The sequence below is a fragment of the Phyllostomus discolor genome, chromosome 1, assembly GCF_004126475.2.
Source record: "Phyllostomus discolor isolate MPI-MPIP mPhyDis1 chromosome 1, mPhyDis1.pri.v3, whole genome shotgun sequence".
NCBI lineage: Eukaryota > Metazoa > Chordata > Mammalia > Chiroptera > Phyllostomidae > Phyllostomus > Phyllostomus discolor.
The window spans coordinates 194,882,170-194,906,645 of record NC_040903.2 but is presented as its reverse complement, the minus strand read 5'-3'; the positions used below and the strand labels follow the sequence as shown (position 1 = coordinate 194,906,645).

The 24,476-nt window shown below is 45.1% G+C and overlaps 1 protein-coding gene and 1 long non-coding RNA gene across 11 annotated transcripts in view; both read right to left on the bottom strand.

Moving 5' to 3' along the window:
* The window catches only part of RGS6 (regulator of G protein signaling 6), a 499,587-nt gene that overhangs the window by 184,657 nt on the left and 290,454 nt on the right, over positions 1 to 24,476 (bottom strand). The window lies entirely within an intron of this gene.
* LOC118497460 lies at positions 1,528 to 23,887 on the bottom strand. Its single transcript, XR_004899985.1, has 3 exons — positions 20,871 to 23,887; positions 3,254 to 3,264; positions 1,528 to 1,540 (listed from the first exon to the last, which is right to left on the bottom strand). It is a non-coding gene; the product is annotated as an uncharacterized LOC118497460 (long non-coding RNA).

Sequence of the window (24,476 nt, the reverse complement as noted above, 5' to 3'; positions counted from 1 at the left end):
CCTTCCTCTGAATAAGAGAGAACTCCTCCTGCCTGACTGTCAATGAGCTGGGACATTTTTTTTCCTGCCTTTGGACTTGAACCGAAAAACTGGCTCTTCCCGGGTCTCGAACCTGCTGGCCATTGGACTGGAATCATGCCATCAGCTCTCCTGGAAGTGGAGCTTGCTGACTTTACACTGCAAATCTTGGGACTTGTCAGCCTCCATAACTGCATGAGTAAGTTTCTTACAATCAACCTCTCTCTCTCCTCTCCTCTCGTTCCCTCCCCTCCTTTCCCCTCCCCCCTCCCCTCCCCTTCCTTCTCTCTCCCTCTCCCTCTCCCTCTCTCTCTCCCCTGCTTTCTCCCCCCATATCCTATAGGTTCTGTTTCTCAGGGGAACCCAGACTAATCTAATAACCTTATATACATAAGTGAATTGGACAGAATAAGGAACTTTAAACTATAACTACTATACTATATAGCCTATTTCAGGGATCATTCATGCTACTTCCTTTGCCTTGCAGAGTTTTAATTCTAAAACAAATTGTGTGAGTTGCTTCCTGTCTCCCCCGCTCCGTTATGTCAGAAACACATCTCTCTATTCTGATGTTTGCTGTAATGTTTCAACCCTTCAGTGCTGCATTTATCCGCTGCCTCCAGCCCCCTCAAGAAGAATAAGATTCTTTCCTTTTTAGGTAGTGTCTGAAACAGGTAAGAATGTTCGGTGCTTGGGGTGGCGGGGCAATGGGGACCGTGCTGACTTCATAACCCCTTCCTCAAACAATTTAGGACAGGAGCCATATGTTTGTTCATCCTTTCAATGGGCACCAAACACACCGGTAATGGGCACCTCTAGTAGTAGAGACTCAACGTCAGTGAGTCCATGAAATAAATGCCCAGTTCCCACTGGTTTTCTCTTATCCTAAGAATCTTGTTTGATCTCTCACTTTCTGGCTTGCTACATGAATATGCCTTACTCTGCATTAATATACTCTGACTATTCTGTTTTTTTTGGGGGCTGGGGTACTTTTTCCCCCTCTCTATTTTGTATTTCTATACTTAATCTAGGCCATCACAATCCCTCTCTTCACACCGTCTTTCTCGTTCTCCTGTCTTTAACTCTGAACCAACACCCCATCACTACAGCACCCTTCCTTCGCTTTTATTAATAGCCAAGGGTGTGGTTTTTATCAACAAGTAAAGGGCCAAAGGACATGGGTCTATTCCCGAGCTGTCCATTGTTCATCTGAGACTGTTAATGACCCCCATCTCCCCTGACCCAAGACACAACTCTCTTTAGTGACTCGGGTGGCTTTGCAGTGTGTCGCCGTGGGTAGGCTCAACTGTATTTTCCAGAATTCCTTACATGTATATTTCCAGAATTGTCCTATATCTTTCTGACTAGAATGGGCCACAGGAGACCTTCATGTGTGAAACCTAGGAGACAGGAGTGACACAGCAGCTTCACTAATATATCCCACAAATCCGCCAATGGCACGACAAATCCTCCCCATGCTTCAAGCCTGCTTTCCTCTGTTGCTACAGATCAAGAGAAAATTCTCTGCTTTTAAATGGTCCATGTGATTAGGTGAGGCCCACCCAAATAATCCCCTGTTACAGTTGGGGCCATATAACCTGTCCAATCATAGCAGCGAAATCCATCATGTTCACAGACCCAGAGATTATGCAGGGTAGGAGTCAGGGACTCTCTTACAACTCTGTCTACTGAACGCATGACGATCCAGAAATCCACAGGCAAGACCCACCCGTGTGCATTGTTCCTGGCATAAGAGGTAATTAATGGCATTCACTGATGGGACTGCTGCTCTGTTTTTCTCCTTCTGCTTTCTATTTAGGCAAACAAGACTCATGTTCCCATTAATGATAAGGTAGCACTAGGACACTATAGAAAAAACAGATTTCTTCTTTCCTTAAAAAACTTAAATGTAATTTACAATAGCTAGGTGCTGGAAGCAACCTAGATGCCCATCAGTAAATGAATGGATCAAAAAACTATGGTACATTTACACAATGGAATTCTATGCAGCAGAAAGAAAGAAGGAGCTCATACCCTTTGCAACAGCATGGATGGAGCTGGAAAGCATTATGCTAAGTGAAACAAGCCAGGCAGTGAAAGACAAATACCACATGATATCACTTTTAACAGGAACCTAAACAACAAAACAAAACAAAACAAAAAACTAGCAAAATACAACCAAAGACACTGAAATAGGGAATAGTCTAACAGTGGCCAGAGGGGAGAGAAGAGGGAATTTCAGGGGGGAATGGGTAGGGATTACAGGAACAAATTTGGAGGACACATGGACAAAAACTAGGGGTGGGGGGTAATGGGGGGAAGGGGGGAGGGTTGGGTGGGTGGGCTGGAATGGGAGTAGGGGGGAGAAAACTGTACTTGAAAAATGATTAAAATAAAAAAAAATAAGTACAACCACCAAAACAAAAAACAAACAAAAAAACCCTTAAATGCCCTTTAATTACAGAATTAATAATGCATTAAAAACATATTTAGAAAATCAGAATAGTAGAAACAGTAGCTGACCCTCCATCACACAAGACACACGAACATTTTGTTAATTGCAATGTGGAAACAAACATGGTAACGGACAAGCAGACGTGCCCAGGGCTAGTCTGTGGCAGGGGTGCGTGGCATTCATGTGAGCCCAAGTGGCAAACTCTCACTCTGGTGGTCAAGGGTAAGTTTTCTGTTGAAGGAAATGAATGCACTTTTGTTAATTAACTAATAAAGTGGTTAACCCTGAGGAAGGGAATGAAGCAAACCGCATTAGTTTACTATTGCTGTTACTAGAAATCATCGCATACTACCTGGCTTAAGGTAACACAGATTTCTTCTCTCACAGTTTGGGAGGTCAGAAGTCTAAAATGGGTGGCAGGGCTGTGTTTTTTCTGGAAGTTCTAGACAAAGACCTCCTGTTTGGTAACAAATAAATGGTTCCCAACCATCCATCTGCCTGGACAGAGAACATCTGCCCTTTTGCAGCCAGGCACATGTCCGTGTACACACCTGACAAAACTCCATTTCCGGCTGCTCACACCAGGGTCAAGGACGTCTTTTTTACGTCTTCTTAAGGTGAATTAATGACAGCCTTTGTAAAGGGATGCAACTCCATGTACCTGCCATACTTAATGTTTTCGGGTCTGCCTGCAGCCACCCGAAGTTATATTTTGAGCAACTACAAAGGTGACATTTCCTAGGTGTTCTTTAAGCTGGCTCTGGGGATAAAGGTTACCACGAGAGATTATACTGGAGGCATTAGAAGTAAGTGAAACTAATGCCTCCATAAGGCAGGAGCGTTTATCAGTTGCTGGTAGCCGTATTTCGTCTCATCTCATCTTATTACTTTAAATCTTAATCGGGTCCTTGCACTGTTCAGCAGCTTATCAATGCTGGCCGCATGGTGTCGTTTATTTCCTGTGCGTATACCACTTGCTGTCCCTGCTGTCTGCACTCGTGCTGGGTTAGCTATTGACCCAATTTAATGCCCAGTTGGAAACTTTCCTCTCAGTTGTGATTAAAAAAAAAAAAGGTGAGAAGTACAGGTGATCCAGTTACTTGCATACGTAGAGTTCTTTGATTAAAGGAAAAAAGGTATTGAGGGAGAGGTTGTCTCATGACCCACACGCATATCATTTCTTTCTCGGCTCAGGTTTCCTACCCATCAGGCAAGCTCTGAAAGCCTGAGTCAGCCTTCTGCAGCCGCTCTAGAATGCTCGCTTTCAGTGATATGTGACCTCATACATCTCCAAGTCGATTTTCTTCAAGATGTGTCTCAGCTGTCGAGCCACAGTTTTAGCTCTAATCCATCTAATTTGCTGGCATTAACTCTTTGGGCATAATCTCCAATTTAGGAAAAAAAGGACTGGGGATGGAAATTGTGCATCACAGTCATCAGGGGCAGGGGGATGGAGCTGGATCCAGGAGGGGGTAAAATGGTGCAGACACTGAGAGGTAGAGACAACATTTGGACCACCCTTCCAGCATTTTGTGGCTGAAATCATGGCAATACATTTTCAACAGGCCAGCCTTCCTCCATGTTCAGCACATTTCTTAGAGCGGCATCGAGGAGGGCTGGAAACTAAAAGGGGTCTTGAGAATATCTAACCCACCACCTTTGTTCCACAGAGGACAACGCAGAGGGTTCTACGATTTGCCCATAGTCATTCAACAGTTTGTTTACAGAAGAAAAACCGAAGTCCAAGTCTGTTGAATACAAGGCAAGTGGTGTTTCCGTATAACAGGTTGTCCATCCTTCCTCCCTTGAAAGAGTAACCTCAGTTGCACCAAGTATAAGGTATGGTGAGATGAGGTCACTCTTGGCAAAGGCCAGGTGACCCTCCTCTCTCCTGAGCCCAGGGTGCACATCCCTATCCGTGGTTATGGAGACTGGACGGGAGTGTGGTAGGCGGAGTCATACTCCACCCCGCCCCCGATACGTCCACACTGAATCCCAGAACCTGTGAATATGTTGGAGCATATGGCAAACAAAATTAAGGCTGCAGATGGACATAAGGTTGCTGATCAGCCGTCCTTAAAAATAGGAAGGTTATCCTAGACTATGCAGGTGGAACCAATGTAACCCTGAGAGTCCGTAAAAATGGGAGGGGCAAAGGTCAGAGTGATGCCATGGGGGAGGGACTGGCTCACTGTTGCTGGTTTGGATGAAGGAAGGGGACCACGAGCCAAAGAACACGGGCAGTCTTGTTCTTTTCCAGTCTTCACAAACTGGAAAAGGCAAGAAAACAGATTTCTCATAGAACTTCTGGAAGGCACACACCCTGTCAACACCAAATGAGACCCATGTCAGACTTCTGAGCCTCAGAACTGTAAGACAATAAATTTGTGTTGCTTTATGCTACCGAGTGTGTGGTAATTTGTTATAGTAGCCATAGGAAACCACTACAGAATTGGAACGACTCCACACAAACCAACCACATGTGGAAGGGTGGCAGTGCTCTCCAGCCAGCTCCTTCTGACTACTGACCAGGTGTGAACCCGGTCGCACCTACAATGAAAACAAGGGGAATGGATGCAGCAGTTTCTCACTTGCTCAAAAGCACAGCCTCTCCTTCCCCTGACCTCCCAAACACATTGTGGATGCGACTTCTCTTGCACGGTTAACCTGAATCAAAGACATGGGTTTTCCAACCACAACTTCTGCATCCATCAACTAGTATGAGGCTTGGCATATGATAAATGGTCAGTAAATGTTTGTGAAACTGAAGTTCATACCTAAAGACAATGCCTTAAGTCTTTTTGCAGTACTCAAAGGAATATGTACAGAGCATCTAAGTAAAAGAAAGGCATTCATTCTAATGTTTGCTATACTCTAAACTGTTTATTGTGAAACAGTGAGGGCTGGGGCAAGGTATGACTACGTACAAGGTAGAAATCATGGCCTTTGATCTATTATAAAATTCTTTAACCACTCGTCTTCCCCACCTGCCCAACAACAAATGAAGATGTATTTTAGGGCCTGGTTGACAGGCAGTGCTGGGAGTCCAAACTTTAGTTGCAACAATGAAACAGCTTGTCACAGCAAACCAATTTATTCTCTTTCTCTGAAAGCCTGGCACAAGGTCTGCCACTGAAACTGCTTTTGTTTAAGACTCAACTATTGCCACCAACCAAGCCAAAATGTGTAGTCATCCCGTGCGTCTGGTTGCACGCTAATTGTGGCAGTGTCCTCGGGTGACACCTGAAAGGCTGGATGGTTGACAATGAACAGACAGCATGTCAGAGTCTTTGCCAGTTGTCCTCTCTCCCACACTTTCCCACTGGCAGTTCCTGGGATCATGCCATTTCATTTCCTCTCTCTTTATTTTCCTCCCTGCCCTAGCGGATTCCATTTGTTCTGGCTGTCACCCAGTCTCGTTCTTTTCCACAGACCAGCACTGTGGGCATGCACCTTGTCTCAGATGATGCCTTACTGCCAGAAAAGTTGCACATGGGCCTCAATCTTGCAAACAAGAGCACTTCGAATGCGAAGAAGAGAGTGAGGCATAAGGGAACCTGCTCTAACTCATCAGTTTGCCAGTTGTCCTATTCTAGCCCCTTTTCCAGGAAATCTCTGCAGATTTCTGCCCACTGGTTCTCCCTGCACAGCATTTCCATTGTAACTTTTTCTTGGCATGTGTATTATGCTGCAACAAATTCTAGCTTTTATTTTTTCATCCTTCCACAATGTAAACTTCCCGAAGGCAGGACCTAAATGCCCTTTATCTTTTTGTCCTCTGATTTCCCTACAAAACAGTTTGCATGCTAGGGACTGAGGCCATATTCGAAGAATTACATCAAAGTTATAAAATGGGGAGGGGAGAGAGTGCTTGAGTGGGAGATCTTTTTAATATGTATTTTCTTTGTAAAATTAAGGAAGTGCTCCTTTGGAGGAAAAATTTTCTATGTTCTTATACAATATCATCTATGAAATGTATTAAAATAATATACATTTAAAAAAATCTCATCATTAAGGGGATACCAACACACTCTTCCTCAAATGTGATGACCGTAACATTAAAATAGATCTGTCCTGAGTTACTTACTAATCATTAAAAATCCAAGGAACAAGATCACAGTCATGGGAGACCCATCAGCATTTAAGCCATTTTTAAATATCTCGAATACCTGAATCTCTTTGAGGCTGTGGATTTAGGGCACCAAAGAGGGTTTCCTCTCCCACACACACTCTCCTCTTAGCCTGTGTAACAAAGAATGGCCCCTCAGTGATGATCAGGCCAAGCTGATATTTTTAATATTCATATCTTCACTTAAGATGGCTCTTGAACTTGGAATCTCCTACCAATTCACAGAATCCTAAGGCTTCCAGCATGAAGATCTCCCATCTATTTCCAGTATTTCCCGGCAGCCTGTGATGGTAATCTATATGTGAAGGTAACGGTACCAAACAGAAATACGTATTGGTTAGAGCGCCTGTGGACACAGCTGCACGTGCCCAGAAGGGCAGTGGCCTCTGCCGTTGGCAACGAGGACCATGCGCTCAGCACTAACTCATCAAACGAGAGACTCCAAGCTAATTGTGTCTTTCGTTGTTTCAACAATGCGTATTGCCACGCAGCTGACAATAGGACCTTACATCTAGGACTGTGAGAAAATAAATCAAGGAAAAGAAAACGTAGTTCTGGTTGTCAGAAAGCTTATGAAGCCTTTGGTAGCCATCCAGAAGAAGGCAACACGGACTAAACAGCAGGTTGTTTTATTTAATTCACTGGAGCAGATGATGTCATTTTTGAAGTGGAAAGAAAGGTAATGATTGCCTACCAACCTACATATTTTATAGGTAGGAAAGCTAAGGACCAAAGAGATGACATCCATAGCTAAGGGCACCTCATATCTGGGAAACCTATCCTCTAGGACACAGAAACAATTTTGTATCATAAAATCAGCCTTTTAAATCACAGAATATCAAATTCCCAGTGGATGTCAGGACCCAATTTCCTCTCCTATACATGCATCCTCCAGCTACTTCCTAAAAATGACCCATTTTCTATCATTGTAATCATATAAAAATAACCAGTAGCACGGAATCTGGGAAGAGCAGAGAGGCATGGATTACAAGTCCTAGGACTGAATCATTCATTCATTCATTCATTCATTCAAGTTTATTGAGCATCTGCTATATACCATGTGAAAGGTACCAGGGACCCACCACCAGGGATACAGACAGAAGCCATGCCCTTGTGGAGCCTACATTCCAGTAGAAGACAGACAATAAACGAATACATGAGAAAAATATGCAGTATATCAGACTATGAATAATGCTCTAGAGAAAAATAAAGCAGACACAGGACATAAGGAATACTGGGTGTGGCGGGAGGGAGTTGGGAAAGTTTTTACACAGGATAGTCATTGGAAAGGCATCATTTCAGCAAAGCCATGAAGAAGGTTAGGGAGTAAATCATTCAGTTCCCTGGGAAGAGACTGTTTCAGGCAGAGGGAATGGCAAGTGCAAAGGCCCCAAATAGGTAAAAGACAGCAAGGAAACCAGCGTCACTGCAGCAGAGTGAGTTTGCACGGGCAAGAATGGCGGATAAGGCCAAGGGATCATGGGGGTTAGGAGGCAGGTGGTAGCTCTTGTATGGATTTCTGCTTTTATTCAGAATGAAATGGGATTTCCAGGCAAGAGTTTGATCTATGTGTCTATGCATTGGGAACTGACTTCAAAGGAGCAAGGGCAGACGCAGGGAGGCCAGGGAGAAGGACTGTCACAGTGGTGCGGGGAGAGATGGTGGCTTGGGACAGGGTGGGAGTGGCAGAGGTGACAGATGCTGGGTATATTTTAAGAGTGGAGCCCGCAGGGATTCACTGCTGGGCTAAAAGTAGAATACTGTACAAGAGAAATATCGGAGGAGTGGATCCCACCAAGGTGTCTGACAGGAGCACCTGAAAGACGGCCCTGACCCTCAGCATGGGGGAGGCTAAGGGAGCATGTGTTGGCAGGGAGGTCAGGTCTAGCGTCCCGCTGTACATCACTGGGCAGGGCACTTAACCTCTCTGAACCTCAACTTCCCTGCTCTGTGTTCAGTAACAGCTGTTCACTTTACAGAGTGGTTGTAAGATTCAAGCGAGAGAACGTGTAACGTGGTACCTTTCCTGGGACGAAGCATGTAACACTGATGTTGTGACGGCCCATTGGGAGGGTTTCTGCCACAGATGTTCCGCCACCCATCTCCCCTCCTGTCACCACCCTTCTTCACCTAAAATCTTTCTCTCTCCGAGCCAAGGGTAAATGAATCAGCACTGCAAAGTCTATGAGAAGTCACAGGTAACATACAATAACTGGTGAATGAAACCCTAATTCAGGGGAAAGTGGCTGAAAAATCACATGCTGCCGAGTGGGCTCTAAGCACACTGGATGCAGCCCCTGGCTCGGTGACCTGTAACGGAGAGTGAGAGGAAGCAAGAAAAATGTCACAGGGTGTGCTGTTCCGTGCCCTTGGGTGGAAACCACCAATGAGAGGAAGTTCACCGTCTATCACACCATGTGGGGAGGTTTTTAAAAATTCTGTGGAATTAAGAACATACCATAGAAGAGGGACAGAGAACTCCCAATACCGTATCTCAGGAAAAACTCAGGTTCAGGTCTCAGTCTGTCATCCTTGGGTTAACAAGAGAGGGCCGCCCAAGGGGTCAGTGGTGTTTCAGAAAGGCGAGCTCACCCAGAACCTGAGGGGCCTCTTCTGAACATCTCCTGCTACTGGCTGGGATACAACAACAACCATCTACTGAGGCAAGCCTAGATCCCAGCCAGTTTTAATATACAAAGTATAAATACTGTAGAAACCGTTGGTAGGATAATTAGGGGAAAATTATCACTTGTGAAAGTGAAGTCAGATCCTTCTGATAAACGTTCCCATGTGTGTGAATGCGATTATGTGTGAGCATCCAAATGTCAGTGAGTCATCAGTAGCTTGGAAACTAATGATAATGACAGAAATCATATTCTGTGCTTCAGGGTAGAAATTAATTGGCTAGGGGACGAAAGTGCTTCTTTTTTGCGTATATTAAGAATCACTAATATATAGTGAGCTGAAAGATTCGAGTATTAAGAGTATTCTAATGACAGAGGTCTTTCATTCTTCTCCCAGTTAAGTAATTAGTTTCTTCTCTGACTTCCAGTAAATCATTTGCTCCACGGAATTGAAATGACAAAAAACATATTTGTTGCTAATGCTCATAACGGTTTGCATCTTCTTCCCTTGCTGCGTCAGCACCCCCTCAGCTCATGGGTGACGTGAAAACAGGAGGCAGACTGGGTTTGGCCCGAGGGCTACAGTTTGCTGGTCTCCTCCCCTGGGAGGTACGACCAAGGAGCCTGCACTCAGCCTGACAAGGAGACCTGCCCCCTGGCTCAGCCTTGACATGGGCGAGCCCTGCGTAGAAAGAGAAGTATCTCACATCCCCCAACCTGACGCACCTGGGAAGAAACCTGGAAATGACTGCCACCTTAATTCTGAGCTCCAAGCCATGAGACAAGATGTGTCTACAAATTGTTCCCTGATGCCCTGACATTTCTTTGAGAAACTTGTCAAAGAGAGAAACCTTCTTTCTCTCATCTCTTTTCATTTCAATGAATATTTCTTGAATCCTGGCTTAAGTACCAAAAATGTATGAGGCAGTCTAATTTGGAGAAAGTAGCACAATACTGAAGGCTGGATGACAAAGAAGGCAAGAGTGGTAGATTAAAGATGGCAGCCAACTCTGCTATACTACCTGTTAAAAGGTGGGGTCTAGGTTTGCCTCCTCTAAAACTTGGAGGACTTAGTAACTGCTTGACCATTGGTATATGGCAGAAGTGACCCCCAGGCTTAGGACACCTGTAGATTCGACTTCCTTTCTCTTGAAATGCTCACTCCGGGGAAGCAGCCACCAGGCAAGAGGTCTAAGGACTACCAAGTGTAGGTGTAGGTGTAGGTGTACGTGTAGGTGTAGGTATAGGTGTTCTAGTGGAAATTCCAGCTGAGCATGCCTTCCAGCCATCCCCACCAAGGCACCAGGCATGTGAATGAAGCCATTTAGGATCCCGCAGATCACCCATCTGCCAACTGAAACCACCCAGTGACCTTGACTGATTCCACAAGGAGCAAATGAATCTCCCCGCTGAGCTTTGCCAGAATGCCTGATCCACAAAACCATGAGATATGATCTGGTAAAATGTTTACTGTTTTAAGCTACTAACTTTTGGGGTAGTGTGTTACATGTCATAAGTAAGCAAAGCAGCATGTGTGAAGAGATGTGCTCTGCCACTCCCAGCCCCCAAAATGGTATGACTGAAATTCAGAGGAGGAAAAGGTCCACAGTGGGCTGGTGCAGATAGGAAAAGCTATAGGAAGAAAAGTCACTGGAGGCTGGATGGAATAGGATGGGAGGCTCTGTGCAGGCACTGGAGCCCCCAGGTGGTCTGCCTTGCCTTCCAGCACCCCAGGCACCCAGCAGGAAGTGCTCCATTTGAACTACCAGGCCTGTGGCTGAACCAGGTGGAAATATAATGTGGATAGAGACACGGGGTCAATGGACTTACCCCCCAAATCCTGCCCTGCTGGCAGACCCCTGGCTTGCCAGTTTTCTGGTGTCTCGTTTATGCAAAGACACAGTCCTGTGCCACCACCCTAACCAGTCCCATTTCAAACGCCACTCATTTGATCAGTCCCAGTGTCTCCCAGATTAGGACATTTCACACCCACTTGGCCAACCCTAATGCCCTCACACAGAGCATTTGGAAAGTAAATTTCCACAGTCCTACAAGACAGCTACCCCCCAATGCCGCTCTCCCACACTGACGCGGCGCATATGCGATCATCTGGATTCACCAGACAATCCTCTAAGCCACCCCTCCACCTCCCTCTTTGCAGGCGTCGGGGAGAGGCACGTCCAGTCCGCCCAAGACAGTTGCCAAGCACCAGAATGCAACTTGTTGAAAAGTTCCTGAAAACATGATATATTGGACTACATCAAGGACTCCTCAGGCTGACAGACGGGATAACTGAGACATCACAATGGTAAATGGCTGACACAAGCTGGCAGTATCATTTAGCAAAACTGGAATGAACTCTGCCCTCTGCATTTCCCTGGGGGAGACCAAGCATCGTAAACTAGAAAATACTCTTGAACTTCATGATTTCAAGTGGTACTCTAATTTGGTTTTGGATACTTGAATTGCTTTCACTCCTGGTAAGTGTTCTCTAGTTTCTGTGCTCAAAGACAAAGGCTTTGGAAAATCTTTTGGTGAAAGCCCCACAGGGGTTGACAGGGAGAGTCATGAGCAGGTCTCGTGTTGACCTCGTTTCATCTGAAATAACTGTTTTGGGGCAGCATGCTTTCCTCTCCCCTGGATAGACCATCGTTCTTTAAAGAAATGAATCAATGAAAACTTTCAGTTTCAGGTGTTGTGGCTTTCTAACTCTTTGCCAGCCAGGGACACTCTCAAAGGTTCACTCCAAGCCAGCGCTATGAGAGAAGTCCAGGATGACCAGACACAGCCTGTTCTTCCTCACGGTGATCTACCTGCACAGGTGCACACCTGTACTTTAAACAGAGGGAAGGGCTGCTTTAACTGCTTTAAGATAAAATGTTCCTTAAGTTTTCAATTTCATGGAAGCTGGCCAGAGCAACTGAAATTCCAGCAAAAGTATTCCCGAGCACCTGTCCTGTACAAGCCAAGAGAAGTCTAGGGTCTCTTGTTCTAACCCTGAAAATGAATCACCCATGACTCATTGGACAGCCAGACCTGGAGATGTTCTTTATTCCTACCCAGCGTGAATATTCCCATGTTGCTCTGAAGACATGCCATCAGTTGGATTTCTGGGTAGGCCCCCAGATTCTGCTGAGAGTATAGGTATACAGTATATGTACAGGGTCACCTTTCTAAAATTAGAAATGTGCCCAACCCTGAGACTTTTAGCTGAGGGATCAGGCACCTGTACCCCATGAGAGGGGCTACCCTCAGTCGTGCAGAGGGGAGAAGGGCAGGGAGAGGTTGGAGGAGCTGGGGCAGAGACAAAGGTCATCCTATCAAAGGCTGGCAGGTAGCAAAAATGCTAGAACCACATCTGCTGACAGTGACAAGGCTGTGTCATCTGAAGGGTCTGCAGAGAGACACCTATAAAGGTCAACATGACACCCATTGGCTTTCAAAAAGAGTCTAAGGACCTTAAAATAGAATCTCTTAGAGTGTGTAAAGGATGAACTAATTTGAACCTTCTCTGAACCACCAATTATAAAATTGTAGAAGTTTCAGTACAAATAAGCTGTCTCATTTCAGAAACTTAGAGAGGGAAGACTGTGGCATGTGTCACCATTGAACCCCCATGGGGTCTTCTCTGAGAGCTGGACTTCTGCCACCTGCTGGGGCCGTTAGCCCACAAGCACAGAGGTCCAGGCTACCAGCAAGTGTCCCCACTCCACGCAGGGGAAGTCAGGGTTGTCCTTTGGGAGACAAAGTGTCTCTTTTTAAAGCTTTAAATGCTAAGGACCAGGTCAGCCTGGAGCTCCCTTGAGTCATCAGTGCCACCCAGGGAGAGGACCCGCCTGGGGAGGGAGCCAACACAATATAAACTAGGGCTGGGGGTGAGAACAGAGAGCCCCTGGATCCAGATGTAGCTGACACACTGGACCCTCAGCCATATACTCTGTGAACCAAGAAATGGCCAGTTTTGCTCTAGTCAGTTCGTGTTGGGCTTTGCTCACAATTCCACAGAATTTTCCCCTAATTTAGGAGGCTCTAGAAGTCTCCTAAATTCAGAGGTTATGTTTTCAGAAATGTCAACTCTGAGAAGAGAAAACTTTAAACAAATCTCTTCCTTCCTCCCTGTTAGGGACTGTATTATGGCCTCCTGAAATTCATATGTTGAAGCCCTAATCCTCAATGTGACTGTATTTGGAGATAGAACCTTTAAGAAAGTGATTAGAGTTAAATGAGGTCATAGAGTGAGGCCCTAATCCACTGTGACTGATGTCCTTATAAGAGAAGGAAGTCAGACGCGTCTCCCTCCACTCACCCCCTCCTTACACAGACAAGAGGCCGTGTGAGGACACAGAGGGAAGGTGGCCATCCACAAGCCAGGAAGGGGGTCCTAACCAGAAACCAACTCTGAGGGCACCTTGATCTTGGACTTCCAGATGCTGGAACTGTGAGAAAATAAATGTCTGTTTTGCCAGCCACCCATCTAGTGATTCTGTCATAGCGGCCTGAGCAGGACCCCGACACGCTCGCTGTGAAGTTTCTGGTGGAGCCAACTCGATGGTCCTGTCACATTGCGAGGGTCCCCCTCAGTCCTGCCTTCTCTGCCACCACCGCCCCCAGAAGGGAAAGCCATGATGAGGACCCACAGGAGTCAGAGCCTGCCTTCCAAACCCTGTGATTACCAGAAGGCACTGGTGACTGTAACACAATAAAGAAAGCAGTCCAAGGTGTTTTAGGTTAATTTCTTCGTATCTCCCACCAAACACGAAGTTACAGTGATTTAATAATCTCATTTGAAATCACCGTGACTGGAGATCGAAATCCAAATATAGTTTGTGACTATTACGTATTATGACTCAAAATGATCTCTAGAAGAGACTCACCTTTGACACTAATTGATGAAGATAATTCATTTAATTCAACTGTAAGAGAAAGTATTTGCATGCAAAGCTTAGAAGAATGTGGTTTTTACTTTTTGGTTACAAGACTTCAATTTCGAATAAGAAACACCCACGGAAAACTAGTTACACGATATATAAGATGGTAAGAGAAGAAGCCTTCTTATACAGAAAGATTCATGTTAGAATCTCACAAACAATGTCTCAGTGTCTCAGGGAGTGGGTAACGGGTTTAACGAATGGTGGGAATTTAAGGGTATGGTTTCATTTTTCTCTCATCAATACCTTCGGCACCTATCTGTGGGACCTCCCTTCCCGGTGACTGGGCAACATCTCAGGAAGACCCCACGGTTTCAACTACTTTCTTTGTAAAAATTTTTCTATTGTATTTTTTCCATGACCAGTTAGTCCTCTTATTACTCCCCCCCCATCTCCCCAATCACCACACCATTGTCCATGTCCATGAATCCTTTTTCCTTTTGGCTCAATCCCTCCCCCCTCCCCACCTCCCCTACCCCCTGCTCTATCTATGAATTGGTCTCTATTTCATTACAAGGACAGTCTTATTTGTGGAAGCTAAGACTCCCTCATTTAATTAAAGGTCTAATGATCTTATATTAAAACTTCAATCAGCCAATTCAAAGGTACTCTCCTGCCGTTCCATCTTACGTGACCTCTGGTAGGGAGTGGGGGCACGGCCTTTCCTTCCAGTCTCTCCCGCCTCTTTCACTGCTCCCCCCGTCGCCCTGCTGCCAGTAGCTCCTCTAGGGTGAACACGAGGGGAAGTGAGGTCAGTGGAGAGGGTGGTGAGTATCTTTTTACACCAGTCTGTGCTGCTTGCAATTCTCTCTTGGCTATCAGCGTCATCTGTGTGAGGCGAGCAATCGCACATTGGTACTTTCGTGGGGTGCATTTTAGATTCTTCAGAGGCCCCACATGAAACTCCTCATGCTCAGATCCCTAACACGGTTGAAGAACCACTTGACAGGACTTTTCTGATGCCTCCCTCACCACCCACATACTACTGCACACATGCGTGCATGCACGCACACACACACACACACACACATACCCTACCTCAGTGTGCCCTTCTCAGTCTGGGCCCACTACCTGGGTCACCTCACCCCAAAAGTCTACCTTCCAGGCAAGGAATCAGCAACAACTGCTTGAACTCTACGTTTCCCATGCTGCTTGGCTCAAGGAGCACATACCCATCTCCCTCTGCCAAGTGCTGGGAGTTGAGCTTGCCACTGCTGACACCTCTCTCCTTGCCTAACACTTCCACGGGCTGAGTTAGCAACTTCCCAGCTACCAAATTCTCTGCGTGGGAAGCAGGCACCTGTCTCTATTCACATATGCCCAGACCCTTCGCTGTGCTCCACTCCGACGGGCCAGATGCAGCTCCGCAGGCGTCCACGCGGGGAGGGAGGCGCTCCCCTCCCATCGTTGCCACGATGCCCATCTTCAGGTCAGAGCGTCTCCCCTCTGGCACTCCTCTCCTCGCCCCACAGCAGTGGAAGAGGAAAGGCCCTGGCAGTCTTCACAAGGCCCCTGACTCTTCCCGGAGATGACTCTCTTCCGTCTCCTTCTGAGTCACCCGTCATCTGTCCTGTAAGCTGGAGCTGTCGTGGGGGCTGCTAGTCACTGGACCGATCTGACACCTTCTGTTAAACACTCCCTAGCCGCGTCTAGTGCTAGTTTTAGAGCATTAGATTCTCAGCACTCATTTTCAACTTTGGAGTATTCATTCCCCCCGATAATTGGAAAAGTCCCGCTCAATATCCTCATTTCCAATTGTGTTTCTGGAAAATTAGCGACTCAGTACTGAAAACAGCTGACCAACTTCAATGAGTGTGGAAGCCAGAAGTGGACCTTGACTAAAACACCTGGCCTCCCGGGGACCCCACGCTGACAGCAATGACTGTCACAACCAGTCACACGTTATACGTGTAAAGCGTACAAAGAACGTGCTTTGCTATCAGTATTGTATTTTTTTGATTAAAATATACAGCTATATACATATTTAAATGAAATATTCTTAAATTTGTATTCGATTGAAGAGCAAATGGAGCAGAGAGTCTGGATGAGCTGCTTGCTAGGAGCAGAGTACTCTGGGAGATTTATGACTTTGCTGAGGTTGTTTTAATTAGCTACTTGAAACTCTTATTCATTAACCATGTTTGTTTTACCCTCAGCGACCTGATTACAGAGTACTAACAGCAGCAACATTCTCCACTCCTGGTGCGGCGTAGTGATGTATACGGCATGCCAGCATTTTCCCACACACTCTCTCAATCAGTCCTTTCGGGGGTCAAACACGTTGCTGAGCCTACAGAGAGGATGTAACAGGATAGAATGAGAGTCGCTAAATCAGATGCCTAAGTTACCATGCAGGTAATAATACAACATAGGGAGTGAACAGCAGGGAACGGTGGGGACTGTGGCAAACCTGACATCACACGCTGCATTCATGAAGGAAGCAGCTGCTGCCCAGTGTCAGCTGACTTTGACATGCAGTTCCCACATTATCTGATCATCTGATTTTTTAAAAGAATATTTTAAACTTTGTTTTTCATAAAATATATGGATGTTTGAAAACATTAGGGTCAAATGTTTTAGACATAAGCCAAAACAGAGCAGAACCCCCGCGAATGCGGACATCTGTGGGCTGCCAGTTTGTGACCTTTCTTTGTGACAGATACAGCTGGTTGAGTGATGCGCTGTCTTCTCCACACAGACCCTAGGGGTGGGGCAGTCTCCTGCAGATATTTGGGAGAGGAATATTTTTCCTGAGTTCCTAGTTTGTTGTTGAGCTTCTGGACACCGGAAGTAAAGAAGATGACCAAGCTTTCATCTTCTCCTTGGCTTCCAGAAAGCACAGATGCAAATTGGTGGCCCATTCCTTGCAAACATACAGATCTGGACAGAAAATACAACTTCTTGGCCCCATTTTATACATTTGCCCTCTTTTCCATTTGCTTTTGACATATGTCATTTTGCTGTATTTTATACAAACTATAGGTCCACTTTAAATCCTCTTCGGAACAAAGCAAGGTATTAATGATCTTCACAACCACCCCTGTGACATAGACATTCTTGGTCCCATTTGACAGGTGAATATAAATTGAGGCTCCACAAGGTTAACTGATGTGATAATTAACCAACCTTCAAATCGGGAAGTGTGAAGACCTAACCTATCTCTTCCGGCTTCCAGTCCAGGGCTACACTGACTATTAAAAACAAGGCCATCACATGCAGACTTGCAGACGGTAGGAGCTGGAGAGGGCCTCGCCCAAAGCCACCACATCGGGAAGGGGCACAGCAGTTCCCTGGTACACAGCAGGATCACAGTACAAGTGGCGCCCCTGGAGCTGTGCCGTGCATGCCCCTTCTCAAGGCATTACATCCACTGTGCTAAAAATAACAACAGCAAATTAATGGGCTGCACTGGAGTCCCAGTTAGAGAGCCAGGCTATAAAATCTGGCCAAATATAATATGTGGGCACACTACACCCAGAACACAATTGAAACGAGCCCTGCGGAAAAGAGGTGGCGCTTCCTTTGATGAGTCCTGGGGAGGCCGTCACGGCAGTGCTGTCTCCTAAGTCTGGGCTGGGGGCGGCTTTATGAGTGAGAGAACACAAAGAAATCCTTTCGATTTTCTGCAACGAAATCCCCGGAGAGTGCTCCGGAATGAATCTGCTATGTACGGAACTCTGTTCTGTGCCTAGAATTGAATTACAGCGTGGTTCCAATGTATTTGGATTAAATTATAATTGTATAAAGGCACAGGATGTTCCTAGGTCTTAAGAAATTAGTAGTTCAAATTCAGTATTGTGCTCGTTCTTAGTTTCTTTTCTCATGAACAACACTAGGGACAGTGGTTTTTAAACATTTTAAGCAGAACTCTTTTTTTTTTTCCCTAAATACTTCATGCAACTCTGGTGCTCCATGCCTCAGAGACTGCTGGGAGGGAGACGTGTGGACTGGCCCTGGGTGGCTGCCCTTTTTGATCAGAGCAGGTGTAAGCACAGCCTGACCCCTCCCCTCTCTCCTCCAGGGTGGCCAACCCTCGGGGTTCCCCAGCTGTTGTCTTAGTGTAGAGCCTGCTTTAACGTGATCCAAATGTCTAAGGGAATCTCTCATTTAAAAGAATCTTAGGGTTTGGGCTCCACAGAACATGACTCAGAAACTATTCCTTTTCAAGACATATTGTCAATCTAGTAATTGCCGGGGCGATGATCTATGAGGAACAATATAACATCACCGGAATAAATCAGAAATACAGTGCCAGCTAATTCTGGTTTCCACAGCAACTTCTAACATCACTGGCAAGACTCCCACTGAAGTCGGAAGCATCTTCACATGAAAAAATTTTAAGGAGCACTCCTCTTGCTGTTGTCAACCCATCTCCACGACACGGCGTTGGGGGCACATGCACCTCACAGAGTATCGCCATGGGTCCTGCCCAATCCCCAGACCAGCAAGTTGACAGCTGCCTGTGGTTATTAGGTTCAACTGAAATGCTAAAACTGAATAAAGCAGAAGATAATACTTTTTACCAGGAACAAGTGGTTTACTATTTCAATTTTAAAACATTTCCTGTGTCAAAAGATGTTGTATATTTCCAAAATCACAAAAGAGATGGCAGAGGAAGGCTACACAAAAGGGGAGACATGGTACTGACATAAAAGCCAGGAAAAAATATGTACATATCTGAGTAAGACTTTCACGATCAGCTATTGCTTAGTTCTATCCCTAGTGAATGTGAGCAAGTCATTTAGTAAGGAGTGGCAGAAAGGTGTGAAATAAAAAGAAAAGTTTTCCAAATAAGTAAATGCTCTTTTATATCTAGTGTACATGATAGATACTTACTTTGAACATAAAGTACACAATGTTTAGTAACAGAAAATCAGCTTGGAAGCTGCCACTAAAAAGGATCAGCTGCACAAAGAGTGTTGGTGCCCTGCCCCGCACCCGCCGAGGCCTCCACACATCTCAGTCCATCGCCGGGGACCGACGAGGAAACAAGCTGAGAACCTGCCTACACAAACACAGACTGCAGCTTAACATCCTGCTAATTTCGTTCTTACTAGATATAACAAGACTTCAGTTAGTGCACTAATTGTGGTGGGTGCAAGGTGCAAGGTCCCCAGCATTTTGGTGTCTACGCTCTAGTTTTTTGTCCTGTCCTCGCCCAGTTTTGAAGTCCTAGCTAAAGGCCAGTCAATTCCCCTTCATGGACGGTCAGTTAGGCCTACATGCCCATCCATCTCCCTTATGGGGCTGTCACACTCTGGGCCACTGCACACCCACCCTAATGTCCTGGTGTCGGGTACCAGACTAACAGGGACAGCACAGCCCCATTGCCCCGGGGGCTGCTGAAGTTACTCCTAGTCCTGAACCGACTTGCTCTGCTTCAGCCTCTTCTGCTGGGAACTACAACAAAATCTTGACCTGTGTCCCCCACCTCCCTCTGCCTGGTAACTGAACCTGGTGCTTTCCTTGAGTGGCCCTTCAGGGTGTCACGAAACTGTAAAACTCTTTTCCTCTTTCTCCATCTGCATCTGGACTCCCCACACCTCACCCGAGGTACCATGATTAAAACACTAGTGCATAACCTTCCACTACAGAGAAAAGCTCCAAGACTGATGGGGAAGGTGCGAGAAGGAGTGTCTGGAAAGCACCAGTGAGCCCAGACCCACCGAGACTGACAGGTGCCCCGGGGCTGAGTATTCTCTGGGCAACAATGGATTCTGCCTTTTATCCTGTGGCTCCAGCCAGGAGTTGTAGTTACAGACACAGAGGAATGGCTGCTTCTCATGTGGGCATAAAGAAGGGAAGCAAAGAACCCCTTGTGAATTGGGAGTTTTCCAGAAATAACAGTGGAGATCCCAGGGTAGCTGCAGAAGGGTTTCTGGCAGGCTCAGACTGGACCATAATCGAAGGCTGCTGGTCAACACGTTCAACAGAGAAGCAATGAACAAGACTCGGGGGAGGGACAGGGACCGTGGAAAGGACAGCTCTTGCACTGCCAGGAAGCAGATGGGGCTCCACACGGGGAAGGGAAGAAGACAGGAAGCCACAAGCACACACAGATCATCACACAAAGGCCTACACCTGACGATGCTGAAAAACGGCTGCTTCCGGTCATGTCATGTGATGACTTCAATGAACTCGCATTTTCATCACCAAGTGACATTCCGATAATTAACCTTTTCACACCAGGGAACATATGGCTGGTGCAGCAGTCTCTGATTTGTGCTTTTTCAAAGACCAGCCTTGGGAATCAAACTGCTAACAGATTTTATCCACCATAAATTTGACTTAAAAATTATTTCAGATGATCTCATACTTTTGAGAATATTCAAGGGTTCAAAAAGTTAACTGACCAATTTTAAAATATTTGCAGTCATGTTGGTTCAGTAGAACAGTCCCCCCTGCGCATGCACGTATACCACAACCGAAACATCATCTAAGTAAATTCTATCATTATGATCAACAACCCACACATTACAAAGAAGTTAATAATGCAGAATGTCACACGAGGTCCACTGGGATGGCAGGGAGCAGGGGTTCTTTAAAACGTAATGCCAGACAGACCTGTACCAGTAAAGATGGGTGAGGTTATCCTGTGGTAACGAACATCCCACAAGTCTTAGTGGTTTCAAACAACAAGGTTGATTTCTTAGTTACACTCTACATTCATCACGAGTTGGCCGGCGCTCACCTTTTCTAATATTCTCTCTCAAGACTCAGACAGAGAGAGTAGCCACCACTCATACTACTTCTTAAAACAGCGTGCGTTCCATCCACTGGCCAAAGCAGGTGTCATGCCCAACTTCATGGCCACATCCAACTCCAAAAAGGTAGGGAAGTAAAATCCTGTTGCAGGGGGTTAGCCAACTACAGCCCAAGGGGCAGTCCTCTGTGTTTATAAATAAAGCTTTATTGGAACACAGACACACCCATTTATTTACCAATTGTCATGGCTGCATTTACTGCAGAGGTGACTAGCTGTGACAAAGGCTGTATGTGGTCCGCAAGCCTAAAATAGTCACTCTGGTTCTCTAGAGAAAGTGTGCGGATCTCTGGCCTTCTGTACTAGTTAGCTGTTACTAGGCTAGGCTGTATGTGGCAACAAAAAACCTCCCAATCACAGAGGCTTATGAAACAAAGATTTATTATTCGTTCATATTACATGTTGGTTGTGAGCAGGCTATGGCTTTGATTTGGGTCTTCTTCACAGGCCGATGGATATTCCCTGTCACAATATGCTATTTCCATGGTGCAGAGAAAAGCACATGGCGGCACCCCACACCAGTTCTTAAAGCTTTATCATGGCTGTGCATAATTACATCACTGCTGCTCACATTTTATTGACCTCTGATGGTCACATGACCCAGCCTGACATCTTGGATAATGAAATGTACTCTACACACCCCCAAGAGGCACTGTGGGCTCCCTAAGTGCAGGGATGTGTAATACTCTAGCAGAGAGGGAACAATGATATAATTGACCATCCCTATCACGTAAGCAGTCTGGGAGACAGCACCAATAGCTGGCACGGGATGGGAAGAAGGCACCCCATTATGCTAGAGCCAGCTCGTTACTGTGAAAAGAGTTAACAGACTGGATTTACAACAAACCATTGTCTCTCTCTGAACCTCAGGCTCCTCCCCTGTAAGATGAGACAATCAGACTGCATCAGTGTCCTCAACCTTTTCACGTCAAGGCATTTTGAGTGTCACCATGGCTATTGCTTTCCTTTGAGTGACTATAGACTGAGAAAAGGCATTTGGCTAAAACCATGACATCCATCAATTACAGGACACTGTTTACTACGCCTAAAGGTAATTCTGAGGCAATTATGAATGACAGTACTTTTCTCCTGAGATTGCTAATTAACACTTGAGCAGATTTGTACAGGCTAACAGGGAGGAGGGAGCAGACACACTTGGCTTTAAAGGCAGTTTTCCCAGAATTACAGACACCTAAATTTATGCCACAGATAGATGGGATTGGCATTGAATTCACTAGATGGCCATCGTCTGCTAATTCATGTGTCTCTGGGTCTTGGGGCTGTCTTGTTCAATTGTGTATTCCAGGGACTTAGTAAACAATTGATGCTCATTAAATATTTCTGAACTAATTGATAAAAGCAATCGTATGTTCCATAATACTTAAAATTTTTTTTACCTTGTCTGTCAATCAAACCCACGCATTCGAAAAAGAATGGTCAACTTACATGTGAGTAAATCACATGACATGTTTAAGGTAATGATAATGTTTGCATTTGTATGAATTTGCATTCATTTAAAATCTCCTTTACCCTCTGGGGTCTCGGGCCCATGAGTTGGGATCAATGGCCCACAGAAACATAGATAAATCCTTGCTGAAGGAAAAATCTATTCTAATATATTCCTTCTAGCTCCACTTGGAGTCTTCATTACAGTGACACCGTTCACTCAGAGAGACAAACTAGCGTAACTGAGGAACTGAGCACAATTCTCCCACCTTGAGCAAGTTTCCATTGGGGTGAACAATCAGCCTGTAAGGTCATAAAACATTTATGTGTTAAACAGGACTTCAGTTGAAATCTGCAGCAGGCCATAGCCCTGGATAGAGGCTAAGTTAATAAATGATTGAATCTACACACTTAAAAACTATAATCTCTGCTGGGTGTCTGCTCACATATTTGACTGTGTCATCAGTTCTTAAGCCTCACTGTGCAGCAGAATCACCTCATCAAAACTTTAAAAATATAGGAGGGATGCCTGGCCCTTACCCGATTCTGATTCAATTGCCTATAAGTATTTTGTTTTAAAACTAGCAGGTGATTCTAGTGTGTATCCAATGTCAAACCCCCCTGGCATGCATCAATGACTATTACTCCAGGATTAAATGAGAAAGTTTAATTTTGAGAGTCAGGGTACTTCTCCCTTCTTTGTCAGATTCTGGGAAACTCTTATTATCACAATCATACCATATAAACTTTTTTCAAAGAGAATCTTGTCAATGTTTTTATGTTGTTTGGGATTTTTTGATTACCTGGCCTTCATGCAAAAGCAAAGGCCACTTGCTTGTAAGTTCAAGGTGGAGGGATTCTAGGAGAATGTGCATAAAGAGAATTTGTGGGAGAGGTTGCGAGGATCATGAAACAGAAGGAAGCAGGCATTTCTGACCGGTGCTCATCCCAGTCTCCTCACTTGACTTCATGTGTCAGCTCACCCACTTGTCCACTCTATGAATCCAAAGGCCATTAAAAAGATACAATTACAATCTGATCCTTCATTCCGTTCACATTGCAAAGTGAATATAAATGTCAGACAGGTCAGCCCTCCACCAGGTTTCATTAGGAGGTAAGTTTTACCAGGATATAACTGCTGAGTTACAGCTGGAAATCTGATTAGGGGAGAATCAAAGGAAAAGAGAGTTGATTGAAGAAGCTGGAAACAGACCCCAGAAAGTTCAGGAAGGCAAAGTGGAGCAGTGCTCCTCACATTTAAAATGTGACTCAATATTACCCAGAGATCTTGTTAAAATACGGACACCGATTCAGTAGGCCAGGGGCAAGGCCTGAGATTCTAAATGTCTAACAGCTGCCAACGGCCCAAAGACCAGGTTTCGGGTGGGCAAGGCCAAAGAATTAACCTAAGAGCTAATTAATCTTTCTGTTGGATTCAGATGCAATAAATTGATTTGATTTGGAGCTAAGCAACCAAAGACAAAACTTTTAAAATACTGGGTTGGCCAAAAAGTCTGTTTAGTTTTTTTCCACTAAATAAATGACACATTTTTCATTTCACCAATAACTTCATTGATTTGGATATTTTGAGTATGTTGGCTATCTCTCACTATTGGCTTCTAGTGGGTAGAGGCCAAGGGGTGCTGTTAAACATCTTCCAATGCATAAGACAGCCCCACAGCAAAGAATTACTTGGCCAAAATGTCAGTAGTGCCAAGAAAAGTCGCAAACCACTTTTGACACGTTTGATCAGTCACAGCACCTTTTCCATGTACTGCACAATTATTTTTCACTTCAGTTGTGCTTTTACCTTTCTTGAAATAACAAAGCATAAGCCAAAAATGTTGCGTATCTTCTTCCATCTTCAATATTAAAATGTCTGCACAAAAATTCACCTTTGATAAATTTAAAAAAATGCATGCTGATATGACAGCGGTCACAATATAATCTAATAAGATTGTTTCAAATGAAGTTAAAGACAACTAAGCACTACTTGAGTCATTGTACAGAAAAAAACCAAATGAACTTTTTGGCCAACCCAGTATATTCCTTAAAATATCTGCCTTGATCTAAGACATCAGTTTTCAAACTTTTTGGTCTTTACACTCTTCAG